General features: G+C 37.9%; 1 protein-coding gene and 1 long non-coding RNA gene across 2 annotated transcripts in view; both read right to left on the bottom strand.

Moving 5' to 3' along the window:
- Window positions 1–179, bottom strand: part of Nadsyn (NAD synthetase) — a 65587-nt gene extending 65408 nt beyond the window's left edge. The window contains exon 1 of the mRNA XM_088227544.1: window positions 42–179. The gene's annotated coding sequence lies outside the window, so the exon portion shown is untranslated. The remainder of the gene's footprint in view (window positions 1–41) is intronic.
- A 2469-nt stretch (window positions 180–2648) lies between these two features.
- Window positions 2649–4593, bottom strand: LOC148280954 (uncharacterized). The gene is made up of 2 exons (XR_015822462.1): window positions 4486–4593; window positions 2649–4017 (listed from the first exon to the last, which is right to left on the bottom strand). It is a non-coding gene; the product is annotated as an uncharacterized LOC148280954 (long non-coding RNA).
- Window positions 4594–10281: the final 5688 nt, after the last annotated feature.

Raw genomic sequence — 10281 nt, 5'->3', positions numbered from 1 at the left:
ACCTAGTTCACATAAATGTTAATTTGCATAAAAAAACTTACATTCATTTGAAATTACGACTGAGATCTTTTTAATATACTAAATATACGGACACTATTGAAATTGACACAGATAACCTGCCCAAAGCGTTCAAAAAACACACCGCACTGCCGGAGGCACACGACAACTTGACATTTGACACAATATGACTTATTTGACAGCGACTAGTGATGTAAGCAACGGCACTATTATCGATTTTACAGAACAACTCCTTTCTCTTGATACTGAACTACGTGTTTAAATGTTTACGATTACGTTTAACATGATTACTTTTTATTCAGGATGCAAAACGTCTGCATTCAATGAACAGTATTTTTAGATAAAATATCAAATATCGTAAACGGCCAGCCACTTGAGCGATTTTAAATTTCAAGAAGTGATCATGTTAGTGAACAAAATGAATTGTTTATCAATTTCAACCTAAAAATAAGGAAAATCTTAATTAAAATTTTGATTTTATTCATCGCTAAGACGTTTTCTGATTTTTCAGCACAATAAAGCAAATAATATACAGATATCAGATTATATCGCTCAGAAGGTCACAATAATAATAATATTAGGTTTTTAATTCGAAAAGCACTTAGATGTTATTTTAAACATTTAAATTATTATTACGTTACCAAATACTAATAAGTGTTCAACAAATCATTTAATTTCATTTTAATTATATTTTGATGATGTTATGAAGAAAACTGGTATTTATATATATATACATATTTAGAGAGAGTTTATTATTACTTTAATTTCCAAATAAACTAACTAGTAGGTAATACTTGTCAAAAAATGACCCATTTACCAAGTATAAAATTACGGTGGATTGACATTTACTTTATTATTTCGTATATATTTTTTTTTTTCGCGGCTCCTCTTAGGTAAAAATCTTGCAGATTGAAATCAAGAGATGATTAGTTGGCATTAAATTAATAAATATAATATCGATAAGTAGATAGAGAAATATAATAAGATAATAAAATACAATAAATATCGATCCACCTTATGTTATTTTATCATTGTGTGAAATGCGATAATCACATGATATCACACAGAGGGCTCGTGATTTGCACGTGTTCAGCAGTCCAGTCTCCGTGAATGTATTTTAGTTACAAAGATCGGTTACGTTACGGATTAATCGACACATTCCATAAATCTGTAATAAACAACACTAGCGGTAGACTGAACAAACCAAAGAAGTATTCTTCTTACCACTTGTTCTATGGAATGTTCATGGCTACCAAAACAAAATACATAAATTTGAGATTATTTTATTGCTTGTAACGAGTAGTATGTAGTTGTCAAAAATAATAAAACCGGAGGCGGGAGAAGGCATGTTTTCAAAAACATTTCTTTATTGTTCAATTTTTTTTTATGAATGATTAGATGATAAAAAATACAAATAATGGTAGCATTCTTCTTACCCAGACATTTCAATTTTATGTTCGTTTTCAACTATTCATAAATAACTGGTAGATCTTAGATGACACTTTCACAGGACGGAATGGTTAATGGTTCCCATTTTGGTTTTCATTTCAATGGACGAGAAATTTGTTAACACTTTGCAGCAATCTTAAAAACACTTTGTGTAGAGCACTTCCCACGCACAATAAATGACATTAGAGACACAAAATGAGGTCGGCCTTGATTAACTTAACTGAATTATTGCCTAATCTTCTTTTAGTCATATATTAGTAAAAATAGTATTTGTTTTTGAGGAAAATATTTTTTCATAAATAATTTATATACCGTAAAACGCTGCAACTTTGCCGCAATTTTGACTTTTTTTGTAGATATCTCTGAACCTATTTATTATTATGGCTGTTAATGCGTTTTAGATGGAAGACGGACCTAATGCCTAGCCGTATAAGTTCCAAATCCTTTTAAATCTTGCAAGTTTTCCTAATTACATGCATTCAAAGTCGTAGGCAAAGTTGTGTGCAAAAGGCGCAACTTTGCCTCGAAGAATACCTCAGTAAATATAATGTTTCTCTTTATAGTATTTTTTTTCCATATGCAAGAGTCGCTGTGCTTGACCCCGGCAGTCAAATGATTGCCATTAAGGAAATAGATTTTTATTCACAGCTAATGGGGAGAGTTGTAGCAGGTACCACAAACTTCCCATACAAACATGTCGGTAAGTGTAGGGTTGTGCCAAAAAAAGATTTTTTTTTTCCACTTTTATTTCTATTTTTTCCTAAGTTAAACAAATAATCAGAAGTAAATCTAAATAAAGTTGGTAACAGTAGGTATTAATATCAGTCTATTATATCTATAATAATAGGTAGTCTTCTCTCTCAAACCTAAAGTTACTTTTTAGGCAGGTAATTAAAATTTCAGCAACACAAAGTAGGAACAATATTAAAAGCTATGACACTAAACAAACATACGTAAAAAATAAAACGAAAAACAAAAATAGCTAACTGTTTAACCAACATCGTTACTTTTTACTTTTAGAAACCACTAAGAATATATTTAAAAAAACTAGATATGCTTAAAACCAAACAAGCTAATAATAGTCTTATTTTGCTGAAAATACCGTTAAGTATAAAATTAGCATGTTATAACAAAAGATTGAGTCTTTTTTCTCTTTTTGTGTATTTATTTTCGTAACCTTCTTTATTTTTTTAGCTTTAGCTAGCTCTTCTGCTTGTTCAGTTGAAATAGATTTACCAGGTATGACTGGAAGCTTGCTGTTTTTGCCTGTTTTTATTGGTTGTGATTGTCTATTTTGCTGTAAAAACTCCAAAAGGCTAGCATCAAATTGACGAAAATTTTCTTCTTGTAGTGTTGGCATTTTTAATGTCACTCTTAAGGGATTGAAAGGAAATATTCCGGATCCTTCAAATCCTTTACATATGTTGATCTCTTTTGTAATGTTTATTTTTGACATTAGCTCCTGCAGTAGCTGCGGGAAATGACATTTGTTGATTGTGCTTGTAGTGATGTGTGCAGCTTTATAATTTGTTAAAATTTCACACCAATGTCGTTTCATTGGTCCAAAAAATGCCACGTCTAGTGGTTGAGTAAGGTGTGTAGCATTTTTTGGAAGAAAAGTAAATCTAATGTTTTGACTTTGACATATTTGAATTGTCTCGACACTTAGGTGAGATGCCAAGTTATCGCCGATAATAAGTTTTACGCCGTCACGAGAGTCTGCCCATGGCATAACTATAGTCTTGAACCAATCATCAAAACAAATCATATCGAACCATCCAGATTTGGTGCGATTATACCTAGCATCTTTTGGACCATTTTCACACCACTTGGACCACAAATGATCTGCTTTGTAAACCACATAAGGTGGTAGGCAAATTCCGTCAGCAGTTCCGCTGAACATGATTGATACTGAGCTTTTGCTTGCATTAATTACCCTTTCTGGGTGTTTTGTGCCTCTTTTGAAAATACATTTTTTAGATCCGGGGTCGTCACTTAAATTTGTCTCATCAAAATTGAGAATATTACTGGTGGGAACATCTTTAAGAGAAATTTTCAAATTTCTGTAGTATTCGTCCATTTCCTCTACTGTTTTTGCAGCACGGCTTCGTTTTATATTTTGTGTTGCCCTTTGTGAAAAATTGTGTCGTTTTAAGAAAAAACGGGCCCAGCGTTCACCAGGCATTTTTCCTTTAAAAAGAGCAGATTTTCCACTTTTTAAAAGGTAGTTGTAAACTACAATACGCAAATCTAAAAGAGAAAGAGGACAACCAAATTCTGCTGAAATATTCACCACGTCCGCTATGTGAGCTTCTTCCTCAGTTGAAAACTCTGTAGGTCGACCAAATGGTTTATTATGTACGCTTTTGACTTTGTTGCTAATTGTCCGACGTGGGATCCCAAACTGCTTTTCTGCTTCGTATGATGAAATAATTTTTCTTCGAACGAGATCTACAGCAACTTCCAGCATTTCCTTCGAGTAATCAGAATAACTACGAGCTCCTACTCTACGCCTTCTTCGCTGTTGATTGTTTGCCATTTTTCACATAACTGCAATAGAATTAAGATTTCCATAATTTTTAGTATTCAATTTGTCCTCGAAATATCGTTTTATCAATAGATTTGAGATATTTTGTAAACTTATTATAACGATCATCGATAGAGATAAACTTTGAATTAAGTTATGTTTCGAACACTTATATAAGTAGTGTGTCATATTTAAATCATAATTAAAAGTTTATTTGTATTACTAGAAATAAACGAAAAAAACTTTATCCGGGTAAATTATATAAAGTCAAATAAATTCAAATTTCGTTTAATAAAAAAATTAAATTAAATGAAAAAATCAAATTTAAGATAAAGCACGTTGACTACTAGTGATAACCCTAGAACCAGGCAAAAAGTACAAATCGTGTTTTCAAAACACTGCACAACATTGCCTAGCAAGTTTTTTTGATGAAATCGTGTACTTTTGATAAAAGTATCAAACAATACGAAAAATATACAGTATTTTCTTACCCCGGGACGGTTTTACTTTTCAAAAACACTTTTGGTTTTTCTTGAACTTTAAAAGTTTTAGGAGACCAAAATTTCACGACTCCTCCTGCCGACATTCATCGCTCAACTGAGAGCGCAACAATGGAGTTGGCGTTATGAAAAATAAAAAAGGTGTTGCCAGGACAATGAAAAATTACTACCAAATGGTAAAAAGTGAGAAAAAGCCAATCAAATGCGAAATATCGTAATCGTAACGAAACAGGAAAAGTTGTGGCCGGTAGGAAAAGTTGCAGCGTTTTACGGTATTTTAAAGTTTTTATATGAAGTTTGAAGAAAATTACAGGTATTAATTCAGGATACAAGACGTCGCAAAATTACAGAAGACATGCCCAAAAGTAACATGTTTCTCTTAAATGTCCGCAACAATGTTCCCATGCTCCCAAAGGTCAAGAACTTAATGCTTGGCTCTTCAGATCAAAAGCACTTAAAATGGACCAGGCTGAAATTAATGGTCGCCAATGATCAACTTTATTTTACGCTGTTGAAGACATTATTTTAACTGTATCTTGCTCATCGTCTTCGTTTTTTTTCCTGGCCTTTTCACTTCTCAATTCGGGTGTTCTGGCCAGTGTCGAGTATTTTTGTTTTTTACATATATACACATGTTTTAGTAATATAATATGTACAAGTTAGTATGTTAGTATTAAATATAATATATACATATAATAATAAAACATATTTACAACTTTACACCATTTACAACTAGATATTTACATAAGATTTTATATATTTAGGAGAGTTAGAATATGAATAGGGAATGGGATATTAATATCAGAGAGGTCGGATAGGAAATCAGGATAACAATCATTTATGGGGCATCCAAGAAAAATATGGTTTAAATCTTCCTCATCTAGCTGACATTCGCAAATGGCAGAGTCCCGGACATGGATTCTGAACAGGTGAGAACCATTGCAGCAGTGCCCAATGCGCATTCTGCATATGGAGGATGTTTCAAACTTGTTCAGAATCACTTTGGAAAACCAAGGTTTTTCTGATACATTTGGTTTCAGTTTGAAAAGATGTTTACCCTTGGCTTGGGAGGAGGCTACCCAATATTCTTGCCATGTGCGAAGTTGCTTCTCCTTCGTCATAACAAGGAGATCACCTAGTGGTAGTAAATTACTATAGGCAGGATCCCCGGAGTGGACCGCCTCCTTTGCTAACGCGTCCACTTTTTCGTTCCCGGGAATACCACAATGGCTAGGGATCCAGGACATAACAATACTCTTATTGGATGCCTCTGATAAAGATAGAAGAAATCGAGTTTCCACGCAGAGCTCATCCTCGGGATAAGAGGATGGAGGGGATTTGATTTTTTGTAAGGCACTCAGGGAATCCGACAGGATAAGAAACTTGCTATATTGTGAGCTTAAAGCGTATTTGACAGCTTCTCGGATTGCAATACATTCCGCTGTAAATACGGAAGCATTCTTGTGCAATTTGTACAACTTTTGATAGTCGTCGTCTTCACAATATATGGCCGCACCCGTGTGGGTTGGCGAATCTGACCGAGATCCATCAGTGTAGATAATTCTCCAACCTATCCATCTTGACGACCGAATACGGTTAAATGTACACCGGGGCTGTAGGTGGCTTTCAACTCCAAATGTGAGTTCAATATTTGGGGCGTATATAGAAACTTTAAATGGAAAACGATAAAGGGGAAGAAGGTCTTTAGGGTTGATGTTAAATTCAAAAGATTTGTAAAAAATAAAGCTGTTGACAAGTAAAGGGAGCGGTTTATGGGACCAGAAAGATGATGACGTCACACTATCAGAGAGTGATTTTACTTTTTTGAGGAGCAGGTTACTCTTTTGGACGGAGCATTTTAGCAAAAACCTATCCGCCAAATATTGTCTTCTCATTCCGAGTGGGGCATCAGAGGCCTCTACCTGTAAAGCGTTAATTGGAGAGGACTTCATTGCTCCGATGACTAGTCTCAGACTTTGGGATTGAATCCGGTCGAGTCTTTGGAGATTCTTTTTTGAACATGGTTCTAAAAGGAACGAGGCATAATCGAGATGGCTCCGGATATACGCAGTATAAAAAAGTCTCTGTATAAAAGGGTGGCTTCCCCACCATACTCGCGAGACTGCTCTTAACGTATTCAATCCGGCTTGACACTTGTTTACTATATGATTTATGTATGAGTTCCATGTAAGATGAGTGTCCAGAATTACTCCCAAGAACTTAATCTGGGTCGTAAAAGGGACTATCTCATCTCCATGCTGAATTTTTATGGTTGGGATTTTTCGCTGTCTACAGAAGGTTATGGCATTACTTTTACCAGTCGACAGGTCTAAACCATGATCCACTAACCAATTCCTGATATTTCTCATACCTAAATTTAGTACATTTTCCAGATTCTTTGGGTCCTTCCCATATGCATACATGAAGAAGTCGTCCGCGTACTGAAGCAAACTTGTCTCTGAGGGAACAATTCCGCTGATGTCATGCGTATAGATATTGAAGAGAATCGGGCTCAAGACAGAGCCCTGAGGTAGTCCCTTGCTCAACTCTCTCTCCACCACAGCATGACCGCGAACACTGATTTCTACCTTTCTGGAGAGAATCAAGTTTGCTATAAAAGAAGTGAGCTTTCGCGGGATTCCAATTCGTAGCATTTTAGCTTCCAGAATATGTATTATAACATTATCATATGCTCCACTTATGTCCAGACAGACACCGATTAGGAATTCTTTATTTGTCAGAGCGGCTCTGATATCGGATGTCAGAACCGATACGCTTTCAATAGTGCTCTTTCTTTTCCTAAATCCAAATTGAGACTCTGGGAGAATTTTCGAGCTCTCCACAAACCAGTCCAAGCGTTGTCTCACCATATGTTCCGCAACTTTCAACAGTGTGGAGGAGAGGGCTATGGGGCGGTAGGAAGTACCAAAATTTGGGTCCTTGTTAGGTTTAAGGATAGGAATGATGGATTGGGTTTTCCATGAAGGGGGAATGTTACCTGATTCAAAGATCATATTGATCAGTGATAGGATGTAGGAGAGGGTAAGGTCACTGTTATGTTGTATGAAGCTATATAAGATACCGTCGATCCCTGGAGCTGAGTCCTTAAGCCGTGTCAGAACAGTCTTCAGTTCATCTGAACTAAAGCTATGATCCAACCAGCCTCTATCAGTAAACTGGTACCAATAGGGAGACTCATTCCAGTTATTAGCAGTCTGCGGGGCTAACTTGTTGGCGAACTCCTCAACCCACCCAAGAGACTCAGGACGTCTCACAGGTGGAGTGAAAGAACCTCTAAATCTGCGTATCATGCTCCAAACGATCGATATTGGCACATCTCGCGATAAAGAGCAACAAAAGTTTTTCCATCCTTCCCTTTTCTTGTTTCTTAACAGGCGTTTTGTTTTGGCTTCTGCTTGTTTGAAAATCAATAGATTTTTCAGGCTCATGTTTAAAGAGTAGACTTTGGCTAGTCTTTTCCTTTTTAAAACTGCATCCGCACATTCGCTATCCCACCATGGGGCGGGAGGAGGTTTACTTTTGTTATTTCCTTGCTTTATAGGGACATGTCTGTCTGCTGCTTCGACAATGTATGATGATAATGCTTCATAGCATTTCATTACATTTTCTTTCGTCGGAATGGGCAGCTCGTTCACTTTGAGTTCAATGTCATCAGAGAAGTTCTTCCACTTAACTCTTTCCGTAATGTATCTCGGTCTTCGCCTTCCCCCAGGGGATAGGCCACTTTGGCAATGTCTATAGCTGAACATGATGTCGACTAATATGGGATAGTGGTCACTACCAAGAGTGTCTTCCTTGATGGACCAATGCAGTGATGATGTTATTCCAGCGCTGGAGATTGATAAATCTACAGCACTGGGTCGTTGGTTTGGGAGTTGGAGACGAGTTGGGGAACCATCATTAAGAACACACATGTTCACCTCATCTAAAAGATCAATAATGTCTCTTCCTATTCTGTCGCATGTCGGAGCGCCCCACAGGGAGTGATGAGCATTAAAATCTCCAAGAACAAGGAACGGGGGAGTTAATTTTTGGAACATAGAGAGGAGCATTGACTTTGAAGGTTTATTGGATGGGGAAATATAGATGGATAGGATAGTCAAGTCATTAACCTTTGCAGCCGTCACTTGAAAAGGGCAACCTGCAGGCTTGACGTTGACCGGGGTAAAGGGAAGGGAGTTTTTGATGAGAAGGGCAGACCCACCCCTCCCATCATCGCGATCATCCCGGAGACAATGGAACCCCCGGAACCTGGCATTAGATCCCGGGATCATCCACGTCTCCGAAATGGCCGCGAGAGAGATAGATTCTTCTTGCAGGGTATGAAGAAGATCTTCTTTTTTATTAAGGAGGCTATGGGCGTTCCACTGTAGAATCCTCATCGGAGGAGTCATTGTGGGTATGTAAAATTGAATTGATATGTTGAAGTTGGTGGGCAACGTTGGACGGTATTTCAGGATTATTCTGAAGGAGTGAGAGAAGTAGATTTAGGAGTGTGGAGATTAATGATGTATTGGGTGATGAACCTGTGCTGGGGATAGCACCTCCATTGGACACAAATGGAAGTTGTCCATTCGGGAAAAAAAGGAGGGAGGAATCAGGTTTGGGAGTATTGGATTTGGAAGGAAGTTTTCCTGATTTCGACTTCCTCTCCACTGATTTCTGGAAAGACACTAACGGGTTAGGTTTAACAGGGTCTTTGGGTCTTTGGGGAATTGGCGCTTTGGAAGCGATTTCTGCATATGAAACCGTTGCTCTTCCATACATCTTAGAAGCCTCAACATACGAGATGCTTTTATCGGCCATTGTATGCTTGATGTTCTGTTGCCTTTTCAGTTCTGGACATATCTTGCTGATGGCTGAATGATTTCCAGAGCAGTTTAGGCATTTTTGCGCATTCTCCGCTACAGTGCAGGTCTCCCCATTATGTGGAGAGCTACATTTGTAGCAGCGTGCGGAAGATCTGCAGATGGTTTTTGTGTGCCCGAATTTACAGCACTTGTAGCACTGGATAGTCGGAAACACGTAGAGCTCTACGGGGAGTGAGACATTGAACATTGAGATGTGGGATGGGAGTGCCTTGGAGTCGAAAGTCAGGACAACCGTGCGGGAAGGTTTCCATTCGACTACGTCACCTGTTCTCGATCGATAATTCAGTCGTCGGGCCTTTATTACTTTACCAAACCCGTGGGGTACCTCAGCATTCTCCACTATGTCCTGTTCGGACCAGTGTGAGGGAATACCTTTGGTTACACCCTGTTTCGTAACCTGGAAAGTAGGTACAAATGCGTTATATTTCGCTGTTTTCAGAATTTCTGATTTGACAAACGAATTGGCTTCGTTCGCTGTCTTAAACTCCACAGACACTCGGTTACGGCCGACAGATTTAATTCCGTTCCAGACCGTCCGGATATTATTCTTATGGAGGAAGCGACCAAAGTCAATATCGTAAAGGTTGGTTGGGGTGTCGCAATCTACCTGGAATTTGGTGACATGTACGATGAACGGAGCTCGGTCCATTCCGTTGTACATGCGGGATTGTGTTTTGTTTGGAGGTGTGGGAGTTGGAGTTACTGTGATTGTATCCTGCGATGTGGTTGGGGTTGCAGAAACAATTGGTCGTGAGCTGGGAGATTTATGAGGAAGGACGCGGTCTGAGTCAGAACTCGACTTCCTTGGTTTTATTAACCTTTGTTTTTTGGCCCTTGAGACCACAGTTACGAATTCAGTGGCGTCCGGAACAGATTCCATTGTGCCACCAGACGA

This window comes from Micrasema longulum, unplaced genomic scaffold (assembly GCF_059751315.1).
Source record: "Micrasema longulum isolate JH-2025_06_02 unplaced genomic scaffold, ASM5975131v1 h1tg000509l, whole genome shotgun sequence".
Classification (NCBI taxonomy): Eukaryota; Metazoa; Arthropoda; class Insecta; order Trichoptera; family Brachycentridae; genus Micrasema; species Micrasema longulum.
This window is presented reverse-complemented; position numbering and strand designations above follow the sequence as displayed.